We start from the raw sequence: 22246 nt of genomic DNA on the forward strand, positions 1-22246 counted from the left end.
TCTTTTAGCAGAATCGGGCGATCGCCCTCCTGTATCTCTGAGGAGCGGCAGGGTTGCGGGGTGCAGGGAGGAAGTCTGCTAAGATCTGATTGCGGGGCACTAACCATTGCGGGGGTGCCCACGGCCCCTCCCCGGTGCTTTAGCAGCTTCTTTCTCCTTCTCCCTCCAGGGATGCTCCAGCTTGAGAGGATGAATCCAATCATGATAAGAGCCAACATCTTCTGGACGCTTCTCTATGTGCCAGGCACCCCTGCAAGCGCAGCTCACAATTACCTCGTTGGATTCCCACGACAGCCCTGGTGGGGGGCGGGGGGGTGCGCTGTGCATGGCTCTAACTTCCAGATATGCTCTGCTTTCAGAGGGGGGCTTCTGGAGCAGAGAGCGGGTGAGCAGGCTGTCCAAGGTCCCAGCCCTGGCAGGAGGGTGGCACCCCGGTCTCCTGGAGTGCCTCCGCTTACGTCGGTGCTTCTCCCAGTCTGGGCTGGGAATGGAGCCCAGGGGAAGGAGGGCACGGGAAGGCAGGGCCCTCGCCACACACAGGGGACTGGACGAAACCGGCAGGATCTGTGACATGAAGCAAGTTACTTGACCTCCCTGTGCCTCATTGTCCTTATGTGCAAAAGGAAAAGAGCAGCAGTGCCTGCTTGGTAAGGAGGTTGGGAGGACTAACTCCCCCCTGGAACAAACCTGGCCTTGAAGGGAGGTCTTCGGTATTGCCATCGTGTTGTTTCCCACCCCGGCGCTGACTGTGGCCCATCCTGGGGGGCCCCCTGCTTCCTGGGGCAGCTCAGTAGTAGGAAGCCATCTGAATGGCTGATTTCCAAAGAGGTGCACCACGAGGGAGGCTTTCTAAGGATGGGACTTTTGGATCTACAAGAAGGTGACGGAGACAGGCGGTGGCACGGGATATTAGTTCATTTAATTTGCACAGCTTCTGAGACCATAGATGCTCTTATCCTCCTGTAACAAGTGGGAAAAGTGAGACCCAGGGAGACTAATCAACTTGCCCACCATCAAAATCGGGTAAGTGGGAGAGCCGGCTTCCCACCCCGGGCCCTGAACCCGTAGCTACCTCGTCTCTCTGCTCACGGAATCACAGTGAGCGAGCAGGGACCCCTGGGAATGTACCCCAATGGGATCTGCAGTCAATCAAAGGGCCCCTTGCCTGCTTTTGGTCTTGTTTTCCATCAAGCAAACCTGCTGCCTCCTGCTCCCGAAACAGGCACCCCCGCGGTGTCCTGGGGGAAGCCCAAATGCTCTGCAGACGCACCTCCTGGGGCTGGAGGGTGGGGGTGCAGGTGGGGGCTCCATTTCTCCTCCTCCATCATCACCCCCACCCCACACAGAGCCAAAAAAAAAAAAAAGAAGAAGAGAGAAAGAAAAATATCCTTTGTGTGGCCCACAAGATTTAGATTTAGGCATCGATCCTGCTTCAGCACCGAGACCACAGAGACATGGGCTGGTTCCTGGGCACTTTGGTCAATGATTTTAATTTCACCTTATTTGTTGTTTGCTTTCTCGGGAAGACTTCTACAATCGCCCCGCTCTGTCCCCTGGCTGGCTGTCTCCGATCTCTTTCATGTCCCTCTTATTATTTGTATTTTTATTCTCTGGGGGGAAAAAAACCCCAACATTTTTTCACTTTGTCATTTCTTGGGGTTTGCACGAAGCCCGCAGCCCCAGATAGCACCTCAGAAGCATGACACTTGACACCTGAGTTTCCAAGTCTCACCTGCCACCTGCCGGGGCTGGGACCACGGCCTCTTCCTCCTCTTTTCCCAAATCTGCTGACCCAACTCTGCTTCCTTTGGAGGAAGACAAAAGCGGGGAGCCCGCCGCCTCCGAGGCCCCATCACCACCCACGTGCAGAGCGGCAGCTCGTCTGAGATGAGCTCAACGTTTGCTCAGGCAGCTGCGGTGCTTCGCAAACAAAAAAGTGCACGGTTATTTCCATCTCCCGAAAAAGAATTCAGCTTCGTCCAATTCACACTATCTTCCTTCTTCCGATAGAAAGATCCTTGGGGGGGGGGGGGTTGCCCTGGGCATTTCAAATTCAGGCGAATTCCATTTCATGCCGAACTCCCTCAAAAACAGGAGACCCCCAGCCAGTCGAATTTTGGGGTGGGGGGGGCTTCACTCGCCTACCCCCTGCCCCACTCCTGCCTGAAAGCAGGGGGCCCCTGACCATGGGTGTGCTGTGCACTCCTCCTGTCTTGAAGGAGGAAAAGCAGAGGCCTCCTAGCCTGGAATCTGAGAAATTCGTTATTCACCACGGAGAGCATCTCCTGCATGCCAGGCACTGGGGTGCCTGGGGGGGCTCAGACACTGGGGTGCCTGGGGGCGCTCAGTGGCTGAGCATCTGCCTTTGGCTCAGGGTGTGATCCTGGGATCGAGTCCCACGTCGGGCTCCCTGCATGGAGCCTGCTTCTCCCTCTGCCTGTGTCTCTGCCTCTCTCTCTCTCTCTCTGTCTCTCATGAATAAATAAATAAAATCCTAAAAAAGAAAAGAAAGCAGACACTTCCTTGGTTCTAGGAGAGAAAAAAACAATTAAGACTCCTGTTCCGGTCTTCTAAGTTGAGCATCAATGGAGAGAACCTTCAAGAGGGTAATAGATGGAGATGAAATACCAGCTTTACTCTTGGTAAAGGCCAGACTGAGGCTGTGTTTGGATACGCAGCCTCCTACCATCTCCCCCACACCCGTCCAGTGCACTGGGGCAGAGCCAGACTCCCCAGGCCCCCAAGGGGTGGAGCGTGCCCCCAGCTCACTGCTGGGCCCAGAGCAGGGAGTCACCCCGGCTGCCCCCCAGGGACCAGGCATGCAAGAGAGAGGAAGGGGAGAGCCCAGCCCGGCCAGGCCCTTGGCCGAGTGCCCCGGTGCCTCGCGCTGGTGACTCCTTGCAGAGAAGGGGTGAAGGAGGGTGGGGAGTGGGCCAGGAAACGTGGGACATGGAGCTGGAGATGCCCCCCAACCAACCCACTGCCTGCCCCCCCGAAGAGGACAGACAGCCCTGCGTGGAGAGGCCAGGAAGCAATGAGAGGCCAGGAAGAGCTCGGGAAAGCAGGTGGCCTCGGGGCTAAGCCTAGGATGAGCGGGCCCGGCCACCCGGCCACGTGGCACAAGGACGAGGACGGGCCGGGGCTTGGGGCAAGTGCGCCCAAGGCCAGGTGGGCGGCCTAGGTCGGTCGGGCCCTCGGAGCAGCAGCCTCCTCCCTCGCCATCCCGCCTGCAACTGAGCCCAGCCGCTCCCCGGGGTGCCTGTCACAGCAGGTGCTCAGCAGCTGTCCTGGGGGCTCCCCTCATATCCCCGGGGCCGGGCTGGTCCCCAACCGCGGAGCCCGCGCCCCGAGTCACCTGCTCCCCCCGAGCCTCCGCAACGATCCCTCCAGGAGCGATGTTTGCACAAGCCGGCTGCGCTCGCAGCCACGGTCCTCGGTAAATACAGAGTTTTATTATTAGAAGGTGATGAATTTTTAAAATGCCAATTCTGGCCTTTTCACCGAGGCAGAGGATAACTCCGAGCTGCACACGCTTGGCTCCTCCGTCGTCAGAAACCTCACCAGTCTCAGCTCCGGCCGAGGACGTGACCTCGTGCCCGGGTCAAGGCTGCACCGTCCGGGGGATCAGAGACAGCCTGGGGGGCCCGCCAGGCCGCTCGAGTCCTGGGGAGGCCCAGGAACATGCGTCCAGCGTGGCATGGTAAGGAAAAGCAGAAAAAACTATATTTTATGTAAAATTTCCTGAAGGTTAAGCAGGGACCTCAAACTCAAAAACTTAAAAAGAACACGGTGAGGCCTTAACATGACACATCCGAGGGCCGGGTTTGCTCCCTCCCGCTGCTCCCCACCCCAACCCCCCACCTGTTGGCTTCTCATCTCTGGAAACTTGGCCCTAACGTGCACATCAGTGGACCCGGTGGCCGGAAGGTCTCAAGGAAGCGAGTCGTGGTCACCCAGGGGAGGGCGAGGTCTGCACTGTGCATATTTGCAACTACTGGTTCTTAATAGTTTCAGCTTTCCACTCATTTTCCCTTCTGTGTTTTCAGTGGGATGAGTTGTCCTAATTCAGGTTTTGGCTCTGTAGCCCTGATTCTTAGCCGAACGGGAAGGCTGTCGGGGTGAGGCCCACACGCAGAGCCCATGTGGGGCCACGGGTCTTGGGTTGAATCATGACTCCATCACTTTGTGGCTTTGTGATTTGGGCAAATCTCTTCATCTCTCTGGGCCTCATCAGCCAAAGAGGGCTGGTTACAATCCCTCTTTCAAAGGACAACTATGAGAAATACTCACAGGGAAAGCATTGAGCTCCCTCTTGGGCAGAGTTTGGAAACCCCAGCTGTAGGATCTCTTTCTCCTCGATGCCTCACTCCTAACCTAGAACCGCAAGGCATGTGGAAAGCCAGGTAGATAACTTCTAGGGAGAGAAAAATAAGAGATCAGAAGCAGCCAGCATTTGGGACACATCCCTAAGTCTCAGCAGGTCGCTGAGCTAACCTGGAAACAATCTGGCACATGCCCAACAAGCCTCTTTTACTGATGGGATCAAACAACCTCACGAAGACATAAAGTTTGAGGCATGGAGTCCCCATAACCACTGGGACCTGTGTGGGTATAAAGAGATTCCTTTATCTCTTGGATGAGATGATTTCCCTTCTGCCTCTTGGGCTTGCACCAGAAAGTTCAATGAGACCCTCTCCCATGGCACACATCATTCTACCCCATTTTGCTGTTGTCTGTGGACATTAGAACGTAAGCTGGTTGGACAGTGGGCAGAGTCTCCATTTCATTCATCCTCGTACCTCCTTCCTCCCCCATAAGCCTGCCTGGTGGCTGCCAAGTACTTGTGCCAAGAAAAACCTCAAAAACCAAAGAACTTTATTAAGGATTGGGCCATGGAGCATTAACACCTAATACCTAAATTCTCTGCTAATCCCACTCTAGCTTTTGTCCTTTGATAGTTTCCTTGTCCTTCTCCAGTTTAAAGCTCTTGATGATATAAATTATTGCCTCTACCATAATATTATTGTCTGTCTCCCTCATTACATTATAGATTCTTTGGTTGCCCATAAAACTTTTTTAAAAGATTTTATTTTATTTATTTATTTATTTATTTATTTATTTATTTATTTGAGAGAGAGAGAGAGAGCATGGTGGAGAGGGGCAGGAGAGGGAGAGAGAATCTCAAGCAGACTCCCTGCTGAGCATGGAGCCCGATGCAGGACTCCATCCCAGGACCCATGAGATCATGACCTGAGTCAAAACAAAGAGTTGGCCACTTAACCGACTGAGCTGTCCAGGTGCCCCATGAGTGTCCATAAAACTTTAAATGTAACACTATTTAGAAATAACAGACTGTGAAGAGGAGGAACTGGTTCTTTTTACAAAAATTCTTTACTGAGGTGAAATTCACATAACACAAAATTAACTGTTTTAAAGTATACAGTGAGGTGCGTTGAGTCCATTTGCACCTGCAACTGGTTCCAAAACGTTTCCATCATCCAGAAGTAAATCCTGTACCCGTTAGGCAGTCACTCCCTATAGTCCTCTCCCGGTCCCTGGCAACTCCAACCTGGGTCCTGTCTTCGTAGACTTACCTGGATATTTCCTATAGGTGGAACCATATGACCTTTTGTGTCTGACGTCTCTCATTTAGCATAAATGTTTTTAAGATCCCACCATGCTGTAGTACGTGTCACCACTTCATTCCTTCTTACAGCTAGCCGGGTAATATCCTATTGTATATGCCACATTTGATTCATCCATTCCCTTGCTGAAGAGTGTTTTAGCTGTTTCCACCTTTTTGTGTGATGTACATTTGTGAGGAACTGGGTCTTTGTCGCCATTGTAGTTCCAGCACAAGAGGCTTGTAATAGATATCCGTGGGTAGATGTCCAAAAACTGGTTGTGAAAAAAAATATGCCAATGTAATAGATTTACATTTCCCTATAAGCTTAAAGGGTCCTGCTCCCTCATCTCTAACTCCAAAGAAAAGAGCCACAGTGTTCAGTGCTTGGCAGATGTTACAAGTGCTGATGTGATGACAGTCATGGCAGTAATAACGAAGAACATGGGAATAATGTAGTCCTGGGTTTCACAGAAACACAGATGGTGGCAAGATTGGGTCACTTACCTATTGTCCTTTTTAAACAAGATTTACTTATTTATTTATTGGGATGGGTGGAGGGGCAAAGGGCGAGAACCCCAAATGGACTCCCCACAGAGTGGGAAGCCAGAGTGGGGCTGAATCTCACGACCTTGAGATCATGACCTAGGCCAAAGCAAAGAGTCAGCCACTTAACCGAATGCACCACCCAGATGCCCCAAGATTGGGTCATTTAAAGATAGGCCACCGGGCCCCTGGGTGGCTCCACTGGTCAAGCGTCTGCCTTTGGCTCAGGTCATGATCCCAGGGTCCTGGGACCGAGCCCCACATCGGGCTTCCTGCTGAGCAGGGGAGTCTGCTTCTCTCTCTCCCTCTACTGCTCCCTCTGCCTGTGCTTTTTTCTCCCTCTCTCTCAAATAAATTAATTAAACCAATTAATTAATTAATTAAAGGCTGCCTATGTTGTAGATGTTCCTCAGCGCCTGTAGAAATCCAGAAAAAGAACACAAAAGGTCTAAGATTGGAATAAACCTTCTCATCAGGAGCCTGGAGAGCAGAGCCAGAACATGCTGGGTGTGAGCAGTGGGGTCAGGCCTGCTGGAAGTGACTGGTGGGCCCTGGGGGGGCTGGGATGGCACCAGGCTGACCCGGAGTCAGAGAGAAGCCATGGCCAGAGCAGGGACAGGCCCCTGGGATGAGAGCAGCACAGCCTCAAACTGGAGAACAGTCCCCACAGGGAGAAAAAGCTGGCGGGCGTTGGCCTTTTCAGTGGCGCCTGAACACACCATCAGGAACTATTTTCAAGGTGTTTGCATGACTAGAAAGCATGTCCTGGTCAATGTCATGTTTCAAAGTCTAATGAATCACACAGTTTTGCTGGTGGGGGGCCACTCTGCCATTGTGCTTATGGAGAGCTTGAAATAACCAGTGATCCCACGTTCATGCACTTGCTCTTCAAGCATTATGGAACACCAACGGTGTGTGTGACACTGTGCTCCATGCAATAGCACGGCCACGGGGAGCTCAAAGCCTATGGGGGCCTACGGTGTGGTCTCAAAGATGGAATCAGAATTTACCAGAGCAACGTGAGCTGCGGAGAAGAGGCACGGGGTTGAAAGTCCACCTTTAAGGAGATGGAAAGATAGGACGCAGGTACAAGGGTTTTCCAAGTTCAGATCATACAATTATTCATTTTAAAACATTCGAGATGATCTATAGTTGGCCAATATTTGAAGAAAGGAATTTGGGAGTAAAATACTTTTTTTTTTTTTTTTACATGTAAGTTATTATACAATAGTTACCTGCCCATGTTCAGAAAAGTAATTGAAGTGATTTCCAATAGGAATTCCTTGTCTGGGAAAGAGAAGGCTCCGTGATCTGATGTTGTGGCAGAGCTGCTGGCAGTCCACCCGTGGCTACTCACTCTTCCTCCACGTGGCCATTTCCTACTGCCCGAGAGCTTTCAGCCCATGGGAAAGACGGGGGTTAAATTCCCCAAATTTCCCAGGTGGGACCACCTCTGAGATGCTGTTGACATTGTCTCCTGGAGGCTCCCAAGATGACTGAGGCCCAACTGCCCACTACCACATCTTGCTCATTAATGCCCTCCCTATTGGTTCCCTTCCCTGCTCTTTCTCACTTCACCACTCACTTACCAGGACTCCTGGGGAGCCCCTCACAAATAAACTCTCTGCATTCAAATCTTTGTCTCAGGGTCTGTTTCAGGTGGAACTCAACTGCTGTGGATTGAGCTGGGTCTCCCAAAAGGATACGGTGACGGACTGATCTCTGCTCCCCCATCTGCGCTGGTGATCTTTCTTGTCTGGAAATAGGATCTTTACACATGAAATCACATTAGAAAGAAATCACTCTGGATTAGGGCAGGCCCTAAGGACTGGCGCCCCTAGAAGAAGAGAAGGGACAGGGACTCGCATAGGGGGACAGCCCCGTGAAGATGGACACAGAGATGGGAGCGACGCATCCACGTGCCGAGGAACGCCAAACATTGCCAGGAGCCACCCAGAGCTACAAGAAACACATGCAAAGGATTCCCCCTGAGAATTTCCCCCAAGGAACCAATTCTGTCAATACCTAGAGTTTGGTTTTCGTGCCTCAACATCTGTGAGAAAATAAATTTTTATTCCTTTGATACATCCAGTTTGTGACCCTTATTATAGCTTCCCTAGGAAACCAATACACCAACCTATGATAAAATGAATGTTTCATTCTTCTGAATTTTCTGAGTCTGGGGCTCTTTGGTTATATTTAGCATCCCGGGGGGCGGGGTGGGGGGAGACGGTGGTCAGACTGTGATGTCAGGAGAAATCAGGCAGATAGGAATGAAATACAGGGGTAGGGGTACATAGACTCTTCTGGAGTCCTCCTGGGTGATTACACCCAGTGAAAATAAGAATGTGATCCTATTTTACAAACAGAAAGGACTGGAAGTGGCTGATAGTTCTATAACATTTGTAGCTCTCTTCCACACACGCACATAACTAAGCGGGCACAGCTTTTCAACACTAAGGTAAGTTGTCTGCCATCTTTCGATGGATCACAGCTCTAATTAAATATGGTCACAGGAGTCTGTATAACTTTAATCTCACTTATGACAAATTATATATTCCAAACCTTTTGGCTGTGTGTATTTCTATTCCATTTATAGAAAGAGAGAAGGAGGGAGGGAGGGAGGGAGGGAGGGAAGGAAGGAAGGAAGGAAGGAAGGAAGGAAGGAAGGAAGGAAGGAAGGAAGGAAGGAAGGAAGGAAGGAAGGAAGGAAAAAGCAAGCAAGAGGAGAGAAAGAAAGAAAGAAAGAAAGAAAGAAAGAAAGAAAGAAAGAAAGAAAGAAAGTCATTAAGCTCTCTGAAAAGTATCTTAATTTTTTATTAAAACCCAATTCCAGTTTTCAAACCTTCAAATGTTTCTCTCTTCTTTTATCCCCCTTTACTGAGTCAGCTACCTCTTCCCTCACTTGCGTGCCAGCCCTTTTCTGTAAGAAATACATCTCCTTTAAAGTGTTTGACCTTGAGCCTGGAAGGCGGAGGACAGAGGAGAAGCCCCACAGCCCCACAGAGACATTGCAAACCCACTCCTGAGGCCGGGGGAGACGGAGCGGGAGCACTTCCCCGGAGCACTACCACGTTTTGGTACCACCGACCTCTCCTCCTGGCCTCCCATCCATCCCCTAGGCCACAGTCCTCAACCTGGTACCCAGAGCAAAACACTTGGTGGGCCTGTGGCTGCAAGTGGCCACCCCTCTCTCTTTAAAAATATGATGGGGTCTTGCAGACTGGGGTTGCCATGGTAACTCTCCAAGGCCATTCTCCACCAGACAGAGACATCCCAACAGGCAGAGAAGGGCGGTCAAGGAAATCTATCTTGACATGCAGATGGCATTTTAATTTGAGGCAGAGTCAGAAACTCTGCCTGCAGCTTGGGGTGACCCTTGGAGCAGGAGGATGCAAGTGATCGAAGTCATCTGTAATGCCTCTAATCAGACTCCCTAAGGGGGGAGAGCACTGTCTGGAAGCCCTCTTGGGGTGGTGGGGGGGAGGTCTCTCCATAAGAGAGAAGCCCAGCTGAGCTATAGAATCGGTAAGTGCTGTGAAGAGCAGAAGTCAAGGACGCTGATCCCTCCTGGACAAGGAGACCAGCCCAGTCTGGCTCTTTCTCTCTGACTCACTCATCTACTCACTCACTCTCCCCATCTCCCTCCTAGAATCTTCCCACCTTACTGGGTTCTTCCGTTCTTGAGGGGATATGCCATATTGGACTGCGGTATTCCCTGGATCGTGGAGTTCAGACCCAGCCATGCTTCCTTGTTGCTTAGCTTCTCTGGACCCCAATTTCTTCACCCGTGAAATGGAGCGAGCGTGGTGGAGGACACTGCTCAACAGGACATGGAATGACACCTGTAAATAGCACAGAAAGGGCACAGAGCCCCCAGCAAATGTTGGTTCCTTCTCCTCTTACGTCGTTTCTTCTCCTTGGTAGTTTCTGTGTTAAGAAGAGTGACTATAAATCAGAGATTACACATGTCCCTCTAGTTTAGGGGTGCTTGGTGAAAGCAAATGGGTTTTGCTGTTAATTATCGTTCAGTTGGAGGAGAGACTTTCACAGCATAAACACACAACATCCCAAGAGAGTTGGGAAGGGACAAGCAGAAATATCACCCAACAAAATCTTGCTGTGGCCCCTTCTAGTGAGTCAGGACCACCGAGGGCGGGGGTAGGAGGAAGCACAAGTGTCCCCAGCAGCACAATGTGGATGAACCAGATGCCACTGAACTGTATGCTTAAAAATGCTCAAGATGGCAAATTTCACGTTATGTGTATTTTACCACAGTTTTAAAAAGGTGTGTCACTGTGATTTCCTGATTTTTTTTTAAGTCACATGATTAATTCATTAAGCTAAGAAAAAAAAATCCATTTAGGTTTTTTTGGTTTGTTGTTAATGACCACAGTGGCAGAAAAGAGGCACTGAAAGACTTTGAAAAGCCAGGGAGGGAATGAAAAGTTGTTAACTCCCCAAAATCACAAGCCTTTGAACTAGGATCGTAGGCACACACGATCCTGGTTTGTCTGCAGGCTGCCTTTAAAATACGGTTTTTGGTTTTCTTTCTGAATGCACCCGTATTCCACCCCTGAAGGTAAATTAATCTGCACGAAATGGCAAAGTTATTAAATGAGTGCATCTCTGATGTCAGAGCTGGAAAACATTTGAGGGCTTCTGGCTTCCCCGGCGACCAACCCAGACACCCACCCCAGGGAACACAGCTTCCTTCCCGAAAGAAGGCGGCTTCTCACCTGCCAGAGGGGCTCCTGGTGAGGCCCTAGGAAAATTTGGGGTCATAAAGGTGGCTCGAAGGCTGGTTGTATTACATGACCACTTAAAATGGCAGGTGCAGTCAATTCTTTAATGACTTCCGCGGCAGCATTTGGGCTTTTGTTTGCTTCAAATTAAAAATGAAGGTGGGCAGAAGAAAAGCAATTTCAGAGAGACTTTGCTGAACATTTTCCGAGCCTGTGGAGTTTCATTAGCATCGCTACCCCCAGAAAAAAGTATGTCAATCACAGATCCAGGAGTCGAAAGGGGGTAGAGCTTTCCAGAACGGCTGTGGCCCAAGGCATGGGGGGTAGGCACTGGCGTCATGAGGGGGTTCCTGCCGTCCTGGGACCGATGAGACCAGACATTGGAGGCCACTCAGGACAGAAAGGGACAGTGAACCCTGAGCAGGGTGAGCCTGGTGGTCCTGGCCCCCTGGCTGAGGAACAGAGCGCCTCTGGAGGCCCATCTACGACGAGGGCTCTCTGTGCCGGATCCTTGAGAGAGTCCGCATCAACCTCGTACAGTAGGAGTAAAGAGCTTACGGAAGTGAGCCCAGGTGGTAAAGTGTGGGACTAGGAGGGCCCGAGAGCCCTCTCTCCTGCCACCAAACCCCAAGCTCCATTCTGTAACCTGGGAGGAGGTGGTTTTCAGGTCAGGAGGACAGTGTGGGGGCCGAAAGTGCCACCGAAATGCGGTGCTGCTAAAAACAAAACAAAAACATGAAAACCCACCAACACACCAGCGAGACCCCATCGAGGCCACGTTCTTACTGCCCGTGTTGAGTGATTAATGGGGAGCCCTTGAGGATGTCTATGCCACATCTTTAGGGGGTTTCTCCAGCCACAGGGTGGGCGCAGGCTCAAGTGGAAGGATTTCAGGAGAATGTCAATGGTGTGGCATTGAGTTGGCTTCAGGGTTTGGACCTTCTCTGTTTTCCGAGCAGTTAGTTATACTTTTTCTTTTCTGCACCTGCTACCCCTTCGTGGGGGCAGGGGGGGCAGCATAGCGAGCCGGTCACGAGTCTGCCAAGCCCTGCCTCTTCGTAGGTGCGTGACTTGGGGAAAATTACTTACATTCTCTGAGTGTACGCTCCTCTTCTAGAAAATGGGAAAAGTAATATGTGCCTCCTGGGGTTACTGTGAAAGACACAGGAGGAAAAGCCATGTGACACTTGGCAGAGTGTCACACAGGTCTAAGTGACAAATGCCATTTTCACTCTTAGGAATGGATGGGAGCCCCTTGCTCTTTCCACATGGCTTGGGCGGCAGGTGTGCCCAGAATCGAAACTGTGAAGTAAATGGAATTAACCTTTGTTCTCCTTCCAAACCTCCCATTCACACACACACCGCCCCCCCCCCCAACCCTGAGCTCTGAAAACACATTCAGGGGCAAAATCTGACCTGAAGTCGAGGGAAGCCTGGCGACAGACGTCATCACAGTGGGCAACTCGTACCCTCTGCTGAGGAAGCTTCATGTGTTTGGCGATGGGAGCCTAGGGTATGGGGCCCAGGTGTTTGGCTGGTGTCTAGTCTAGAAGTTGCTGTGAAGGTATTATTTTTAAGATGCAATTAGTGCTTGTGATCAGCTGCATCTTATTTTTATTGTTAAAACTTTTTTCATTTTAAGTAAACTCCACACCACACGTGGGGCTCGAACGCAGAACCCAAGACCCAGCGTTGCATGCTCCACCACCTGAGCCAGCCAGGTGCCCCTCAGCTGACTTTAAATAGAGGAGATTCCTCTCAATAATATGGGTGGGCCGCCACAACGAAATACATTAGGCCCAGGGGCCTAAACAACAGAAATTTCTTTCTCACAGTTCTGGAGGCAGGAAACCCAATATCAAAGTGCCAATGGCTTTGGTTTCTCCTGAAACCACTCTCCTTGGCTCACAGATGTGCCCCCCTTCCTGTGGCCATGTGAGGCCATGCGCTTCCTGCCACCCCACCCTCCCCACCCCATAGTTACTTCCTCTTCCTATAAGGACACCAGTCCTGTTGGATTAGAACCCCAACCTGTGATCTCATTTAACCATAATTATGTCTTTAGAGACCCTATTCCCAAATACAGTTAGGACTTAAATGTATGCAACTGGGGAGGATGCAATTCGGTCCACATCAGCCCCATCCAATCCGTTGAAGGCCGTAAGAGCAAATGTTGAGGATTCTCGAAGAAGATGGAATTTTTGCCTCAAGACCATAACACATTTGAAATCCCACCTGAGTTTCTAGCCTTCCGTTCTGCACTGCAGATGTTGGCCCTACCAGCACCTACCACCACGTCAACATCCCTTAAGTCAAATCTCTCTCCATCATCTATCTATCATCTATCTACCTATCATCTACGTATCATCTATCATCTACCTATCATCTATCATCTACCTATCATCAATCATCTATCTACTTATCATCTATCATCTATCTATATAAGATCTATCAGGGAATCCTTGGGTGGCTTAGCGGTTTGGTGCCTGCCTTTGGCCCAGGACGTGATCCTGGAGACACAGGATTGAGTCCCAGATCGGCTCTCTGCATGGAGCCTGCTTCTCCCTCTATCTATGTCTCTGCCTGTGTGTGTGTGTGTCTTTCATGAATAAATAAATAAAATCTTTATATATATATATATATATATATATATAACATCTATCATCTATCTACCTACCTATGATCTATCATCTATCATCTATCATCCACCTATCTATCATCTACCTATCTACCTATCATCTCTCTATCATCTACCTATCATCTATCTATCTATCTATCTATCTATCTATCTATCTATCTATCTATCTATCATCTATCTCTATCATCTATCACATATATGTGTGGCATGGAACATATGACAAATAGGGAGCAGTGCCGTGTACCCCTGCCTTCTGGCCTCAGGCTCTCCAGGCCGTGCTGTCCAGCAGCTGAAGGTCCAGCACCTGAGACCTCAGGGTGGAGCGCCCTGGGACCAGAAAGAATGTGGGCAAATGTGGGTTCTCCAGAGTAGCTCACTGAATACACCAGTCCTGAATCAGTAGGGGACAGTCCTTAGACAAGTGAGCCCCATTTGAGTCAATGGAAAGTCTTATCACGTTATTTCCCTAGATAACACTTTTCTCAGTCTTTGGTGAGCGGTAGCCCCGCCACCTTCTCTTGTCCGTTGGACTTACAAACCGTCTCAGTTGTAACTCCGAGCTGCTAATGAAGTCCATTAAGCACTGCGAGAGTTTGGCCTGCAGCAGTGCTATAGAAATCGAGGGTTTTGCCGGTGACTAATCTGTCCGGGTATATTAATTATTGCATGAAATGTTAAAGCTTTGAGAAGGTTCTCAAAACATCCTAAGGACACCTTGATAACAAAAGATCTCCCCCTCCAATTGGCCTTTTCGTGGGCAGGAGAATGCCTCGTACCACAGGAGAGCCTCCGTCTGTGGTAGCACACCCAAACATGCACGAATGTGTTTTCACACTTGCATCTGTGAGGGCTGGCCAGGTGGTGGGGTAGCAGTCATCTCCCACCGCCCCCAATGGGGCCCAGTACAAGTCTGGGGAATGAACGAATGAATCATCATCCTTTCCCTCCCCTCCCCTCTATCCTGAATTTTGTTTTGAATGAAGGGGAAGAGTTCATTGGCTACAGGTATCCTCCCTTTACGTCTTGTGAGAAAAGTTTGGGGGAGCTGTTTAGGATAGAGTCCAGATGACCTCTTGCTGGGAAGGCCCTCCAGGCACCAATTTTGCCAACTGAATATCCAGTCCTGCTCTGCTCTGGGAATCTGTGGCCAAAGTCGGAAAGGATTTCTTCCTCGCAAACATCTCTCTGTGGCCAGCAGTTCAAGTGGCTGAGATTTCGGGGCACCTGGGTGGTTCAGTGGTTGAGTGTCTACCGTGCGGATCCAAGCATCGGAGGGCAGTGGGGAGGAGGTGCCTGGGTGAGAGGCAAGAGCACTCTCGGAAGACTCGAGGTCCTGGGATGCACTGTGTCTCTCTCACAGTGATGTCAGGGCAACCCCGCCCAGCCCATGTGCCAATGAGGCAGAGAAGCGCAGCCTGGAGACGCAGGGGCCTCTGGAAGAGCATCTAAGGTGGGAAAGGTGGTCAGGCTTTGGAGACTGACAGGCGGGGTTCAAATTCCAGCTCCAGCTTGCTATATGATTCTGGGTGTGTTCTTTACTTTCTTTGAACCTCAGCCCTCCTTTCACATGGGATTTACCATATCTCACAAGGCTGATGTGAAGATTTAGGGGAAAGCACATGTAAAGTGATAAAGTGCTATGCTCCGGGCATGGCAGGTAACAAGGGCTTGATAACATGAACATCCTTTCATCCTTTATTCTCCTGCTTGGATTTCCTCCAGGCTCACCTCCACCACCACCACCCACCCACACACACACAAAGCAATGCAAAAATTGTGTTGGTTTTATAAAAGGCCCATTCTTACCTTACGGTCTTTAGACAAGTTTTTCAAATTTCTGGTCACAATCCATGGTCAGAAATACATTTGAATATGGGACACCTGGGTGGCTCTGTGGTTGAGCGTCTGCCTTTGGCTCAGGTCATGATCCCAGGGCCGGGGATCGAGTCCCACATCGGGCTCCCTGCATGGAGCCTGCTTCTCCCTCTGCCTGTGTCTCTGCCTCTCTCTTTCTCTCTCTGTCTCTCATGAATAAATAAATAAAATCTTAAGAAAAAAAAAAAAGCCAGGGGCTGATTATCATAAAAGTCAGGATAAGGCTGCATCTGGGGTGGGGGTGGGGGGATCGAGGTGAGGAGGGTCAGCCAGCTAAGGTCTCAGCCCTGTCCTAGTTCCCAACCATGGTGGTGGGAATTTGGGGTGTTGCCTAATTAGTCTTTAAAATAGAAATTGTATATATATGCTGCTGGGAGTTTAATAGTATTTACAATTAAAATAGAGGTGAAAAAATAAACAGAAATACATTTATGCCCCTGTACCAGTACACACATTTATCTATCTAGGTGTGTTTATACTAAAATGAAAATTTCACAAAGAAACCAACCTTTGGGGATGCCTGGGTGGATCGGGTTTGAACGTCTGCCTTTAGGCCCAGGGCATGATCCCAGGTCCTGAGATCGAGTCCTGTATCGGGCTCCTCGCAAGGAGCCTGCTTCTCCCTCTGCCTGTGTCTCTGCCTCTCTCTCTGTGTGTCTCTCATGAATAAATAAATAAAATCTTCAAAAAAAAAAAAAAGGAAAAGAAACCAACCTTTATTACATGAGGTGTACCCCTATATGTCTATTCTATTCTATTTGGTTCAATTCTATTTTTCAATGTAGTTGTGACCTACTAAACTGATTTCAGAACCCTCTGGTGGGTCATGACCCATAGTTTAAGAACACTGCCTTGGACTGATGATAAATGCCAACATTCCCCCCAACCCCCTTGCCTAAATGAGAAAGGCTATTTGAAATATTTGGCAAAGCCCGATGTGGTCAAGACAGACCTTGTTCTTGGAAGGGATTTACTCACTTTCGATCAGCCATTTGCAGGTCAACGGCAGAGTTTCTCCTGGGGAAGCCTGCCAGTAGGTGATTGCTGGTTGTGGCACTGCCACTGCCGAGTCACACACCCTTGTCATCTGATTCAAACAACTGAGGAAGAAGAAGGCTGAATGCAACAGTCTCTGAGGGTCAATGACCGTGTTTCCAAGAGAACCAACCAAAGTGTGCCATCAGGAAACACACAGCGGAAGCTACTTATTGATGCAGCAGGGAGTGGGAATCGCAGCAGGTGCATCTAAAGGAAGGGAATGCTGAGATGACAATGGAGCATAACAGGGCATCCCATAGAAGAGCGTTTCATCCTGTTGCGGTTGGCAAATGATGTGGAAGGAGCAGCCTGTGGAAGAGAGAGGGGCTCGCTGGCTAGACAACAGAGCGGCAGTAGGAGCCATCACTCAGTAGGAGCCTAAGGAAACACTCCTTAGGGTCCAAATTACTCAGAATGTTCCTCTTCAGTGCTTTGGTGTTAGTGTTGCCTTTAAGTCCGAGCATGACCCTGGGCAGAACTGACTCCCACAACTCCGATCCATACAAATCGTGCATTTGCTCTAAGAGAACAAGCACCTGTTTGGATGGTCTCCTGCTTTTCCAGGATCCCTCAAAGGGATCCATCCACTCTCTGGCTTTCTTTTAGGCTCCCGAGTTCAGTAAATGATGACTCCTTCACCGGCTCTAGAACCCAGACTAGAGTAGGAGCCAGTGGGATGCCGTATCCGGGGCCCTCAGCCCATCTAGCAAACCCCATATGGGCTATTTCGGATGCCCCCTGCAGTGGGCTAATCCTAGTCTCCTCTCCAGGGAGTGACCAGAGTAAGAACTCTGGGACGTTCTGCTCAAGCCTTGAAAGGCTAAGTGGATGGAGCATCAAGGTGTTACAGTGGGAGAAGTCAGAGCTCAGCACTGCCCTATCCCCGACCTGAACCACAGGAAGGCAGAGCAGAGATTCTGATAAATACCTGGCCGGTAGATAGGATCAGAACTTTTGATGTGAGCTGCCAGGAGGCAAGGACATCATGTGGGCTCCAGATGGCCTCAGTAGTGACGTCCGGGTGGCCAGAGTCCCACCCAGTCATAGGGAGTGGTTGGTGGTAAGACAAGGGCGGTATTGAGAGAAAATGAGAAAGAGGAAATGAGAGAACTCTCACATTCCTCTCTTTTCTTGACAATCACTGCAAATTTATAGCCAGAACAATACAACTTAGGTTCCCAGATCCTTTTCATCCCAGCACTTCTCTTCCTAAGTCAGAAGGAGAAATGTCCTGCCACATTATCGACGCTCTAGTATCATCTGATTTGCAGAGAAGACCACCCCCAAGTGTAGCTGGTCCACAGCACTCAGGGGCTTCCTTTCACATCACGGTGTATGGCAATGAGGAAATCAGGAACCTTCTGTCGTCTGAAAGAATCCATGAGGGAGGTTTGCCAAGATGACCTGAAATGTGTCTCCTTCATCCCCAGAAAACTATTCATGCTTCTTTGTTTGTGTTGCATAATCGCAGCTCTGTATGTGTGCGTGCGTGCATCTGCATCTACTTGTGTGCGCATGTGTTTGTCCACAAATTGGAGACAGAGGGAACAAGCTTCTGAGCAAGACCAGAAAGGAACAGAAACGTGGTCTGGTAAGCAAATGTTGACATAATCAGGACCCAGGTATCCCCTTGCAGGTTTTAGCTCAGAGAGGGGGCCCTGTCCCTAATAGCTAGGGCTCTTGATCAGTCATGCCTGCTTCTAACCTACTTTATAGAAAAGACTTACATGTGGGTGTTCGGTAGCCCCTAAAAGGAAAAATCAAGCTTTGAGAAGCTTTAATGGAACAAAGACAGTGATTCACAGTAAATACACATTTCTTGATAATAACAGAAATTAAGCTATTGTGGGTTTTTCCTCTCCTACTTGTAAATGCGTCCAGAGGGTAATAAGCCATGAGCACATCCAATAACTCCAATAATTGAATAATAAATAAGCATCGAGTCAGCACAGACTGTGTGAGGGAGCGATGCCAACAGGCTGGAGCAGCACCTCCCCAAGTGGCACAAGGGCAGATTGATACAGATCAAAGAGGAAATATTAGGACAACCCTCTATAGATTTCCTGACCTTGGCATTTGTCCAGGACATGCAGCTGCAAACAAACTCCTCAACGCACACCTAGTGCACACCACCGACCCCCTTGCAGCTCTAAGTGAGTCTGTTGAACACATGGTTGTTATAGCATGGGCTTAAGGCAGCCACTGGCAGCTGCAGGCCAATTGCCTGAAGTACTTAGACCATCACAAAATTGGATGGATTCTGACTTCAGCATCAATCAGCTTCTTCTCTGGGTTAAAAAAAAAAAATGTGCGTGTGTGTGTGTGTGTGTGTGTGTGTGTGTGTGTGTGTGTGTAGTAGGAGGGTAGAATTAGGTTATTGAGTTAGAAGAATTAACATAATGGAAGGAAATGAGGAGCTACATAAAGTATATGAATTCATTGCCATATATAACTCCCTCCCGGAAATTTCTTTTTCCCTTTATGATTCCTGGCAGATTTGGCCCAATGATTTGGGGCATGTCTGAGGCTCTGTTTAAATTTGAGGTAAGGGAGAGTAGAGCTCCTTCACTAAAGAAAGATCTACAGGCAGCTGATGAGTTGGGAAGGCAGGCTGGTGAGCGTGTGATGGAATGTGGAGCTCACACTCCTCAGGGGAGCCCACGTTGGCGGGTGGGGGGGGGGCTGCACTACCCAATTACAGGGCCAGCCTTCCTCTCCCAGGAGCTTCCATCAGGGAGACCACGGCCCCTTTAATAGAAACTCCTGGAGCCTGCCTATGCCCATGCTCCTTTGGAGCCTACGAGAGGGAAAGAGGCCCGGGGCCAGCAGATTGTTGCACATTCCATTAATGTTATTAGCATGTCCCTCAAAGTAGACAAAGCACCAGGCTATCGTTAGAAATGGAAGATACAGTCTCTGTGTCCATCCGCAGGGTAAACCTAAACCATGAAAACAGTTCTTTGCACATACATCTATCGATCTAACAGGTCCCTGTATTCACTTTACATGCTTCGCATATAGTGCTCTGTACACAGAGCCTTTGGTAAAAGTTGTGGCTGATGATTAGAGGAGGAGGAGGAGAGGGGGCAAGGGGAGGAGGAGATATTGATGATGACGACGATGGTGCCTTGGAATGGCTTGGTGCAATCTCCTGTAGAAGGGATGGATTACGTTATCTATGCATTGTCTTGTCATCTATGACTTTATTGGTCAGTCCCCAAATTGATTTTATTTTAAGGATGTTTATTCATTTGAGAGAGAGAAGGAGAGAGGGAAAGAGAGAGCACAAAAGGAGAGCGAGAGGAAGAAACAGACTCCCCACTGAGCAGAGAGCCCAACCCGGGGCTCCATCGCAGGACCCTGAGACCATGACCTGGTGCCCCATCAGTCCCCAAATTCTGAGGATTGTGTCTCTCAGTGTTGTGCATGTAATAGTTGAGTAACAAATGCCCCTGAGCTGATTTTATGAATCCATTTGATAGGTTGTAGGGAGAAAGACTAAACCTGTTCCACCAACAGAGTTTGTTATTGGGGGGAGGGAGGTGGCTGAGAAAACCTGATTAGACAGAGTCTGAGATGGAGAACAGGTCCTTGAATAACGAGTCCATTGGATTCATTACTAAACTCACCTTTTCTACTAGGAAGGGAAGAGTAAGAAAGCATCCAAGCCGTGACGACAGGGATATCGGAGCCAACTCCTTCCCTGAGAGGGGACAATCCCACACATCCATTACACACCATCAGGGGATTGGTGGTGTCACCATCAGCTGTTTTGTTTTGTTTTGTTTTGTTTTGTTTTGTTTTTAAAATCTCCAACTTCTTGTTTTCTCTGTTAGTGGAAATGAGTAAATTTTAAGTGCCTATGGTTTATTCATCCATTCATTCACTTATTCAATGATTTTTTTTAATTGGAGTTCAATTTGTTCAATGATTTTTTTAAAAAATTTATTTATTCCTGAGAGACACACACAGAGGCAGAGACACAGGCAGAAGGAGAAGTAGGCTCCACAGAGGGAGCCTGATGTGGGACTCGATCCCAGGACCCCAGGATCCTGACCTGAGCCAAAGGCAGATGCTCAACTGCTGAGCCACCCAGACACCCAATCTGTCCCTGATTTTTATTTTATTTTATTTGTTTCACTGAATACCTGCTAGGTATTGTACATCATTGATGCTAAGCCAATCAAGAGACTGTCAGGGCCCTCAGGGAGCTTGTAACCTAGTAGAGCCTAAGAAGTATTCATGCATGAGTATCCTGCCCAAGGCAGGAAAAGGGGAATGTCCTGAGAGAGATGTAGGCAGGCTAGTAGGTGCTCTGAGGTGGGAGAGATAAGGCAAGAGAAGAATCTCCCATCTCCATCATCGCGTGAGAGTAGAGCCAGGAAGGAGGTTCATCAAAAAGCAGAAGCCAATTGGGGGATCCCTGGGTGGCTCAGTGGTTTAGCGCTGCCTTTGGCCCAGGGTGTGATTCTGGAGTCCCGGGATTGAGTCCCAAGTCGGGCTCCCTGCATGGAGCCTGCTTCTCCCTCTGCCTGTGTCTCTGCCTCTCTCTCTCCCTGTGTGTCTCATGAATAAATAAATAAAATCTTAAAAAAAAAAAAAAAAAAACACAGCAGAAGCCAACCTGACATTGCAGATATATGGGCAGGATGTTGGCCTTCCTGCCTACGACCCTTATCCCCTTATCTTGCCTCACTATTTGGTCTCTCTCTTTAAGAAACAGAGTGACTTTGGGCCTTCTGCTTTGTGGTTCAAGATCTAGGAGCCTGAGACGACTTCAAGTGGTCTTCATATTTGTCCTGTCAAGAGACAAAAATCTCTGACTACAGCTCAACAGCCCAAAAGAAGGACAGGGTGACAGGACTACATGCTGACACTCTCTGCATTGTCCGACTTGCAACATGTTTTCTAGGTTACCTACCCTATGGGCACTCAGGGTGAGACGGCCCAGTGTAACCCAAGAAATAGCATCATTTCAGGCCCTGCCATTGCAAACACTAAGAATACCGGGTCCCATGATCTGCCAAAAGGAAGAAAAATATCAACTCCTCTTACGGAAATACCCACCTGTCAAGGTTTCTCAGTGTTCCCCTTGTTTATATTCCTGACTTCAGGTTTTTGCATTAACCCCAGAACCTTCCTGAGGAATTCATGTTAGCAAACCTCAAAGAATCAGTCTTTCTGATAATACGGCTGCCAGGGCCTCCTTCTGGGTACCACGTACATGGCAGCTTTACCTTGCAAGGGCTCATGATCTAGACTCTTCGGAGAGAACTGTCTAGTGTTAGTGTCTGCGATGTTTCTTTCTTACAGAAGAAAGAAAATCAATCTGAGGGGTTACCATCAACCCTGATGTCAAAACGCCAGTGGACTCTGAGAAATAACAGAAATAATGCCAAGAACAGTTTCCCTCCCCGGATGTCCCGATGATTCTCAAGAATACACGGAGCTCCCACTTGTAAAATCAAGGGAGGGCAGACCGCAGAGAAGTAAATAATATCTCAGGAGGGCATTTTCCGCCTTATGTTTTCAGGTATTCAAGCAATCATACGTGCAATGTAGAAAAAGAGAAAACACAGATAAGTAACAAGATATTAGAAGAGCCAGCCAAAATTCCACTACAGAGTGAAAATCGCTGTAAATATTTTGGTGTATATTTATTGATGGAATAAATCAATATTTATTGATGGAATGCTTGTGCGTCCCCCTCCCCATCCCCACCCAAATTCATATTTTGAAATCCTAACCTCCAATGTGGTTAGGAGGCAGGGCCTTTGGGAA

At 49.0% G+C, this 22246-nt stretch overlaps 1 long non-coding RNA gene across 2 annotated transcripts; it reads right to left on the reverse strand.

Moving 5' to 3' along the window:
• Nucleotides 1-3384: 3384 nt before the first annotated feature.
• Nucleotides 3385-12715, reverse strand: LOC111091811. 2 transcript variants are annotated; one of them, XR_005376220.1, is made up of 7 exons: nt 12331-12715; nt 12004-12066; nt 9833-10014; nt 7759-7938; nt 7405-7562; nt 4291-4414; nt 3385-3720 (listed from the first exon to the last, which is right to left on the reverse strand). It is a non-coding gene; the product is annotated as an uncharacterized LOC111091811 (long non-coding RNA). The 2 variants fall into 2 exon arrangements; XR_005376219.1 differs by having other exon boundaries at nt 3387-3720; nt 7405-7938.
• Between the last annotated feature and the right edge of the window lie 9531 nt (nt 12716-22246).

This window comes from Canis lupus, chromosome 22, assembly GCF_011100685.1.
Source record: "Canis lupus familiaris isolate Mischka breed German Shepherd chromosome 22, alternate assembly UU_Cfam_GSD_1.0, whole genome shotgun sequence".
Classification (NCBI taxonomy): Eukaryota; Metazoa; Chordata; class Mammalia; order Carnivora; family Canidae; genus Canis; species Canis lupus.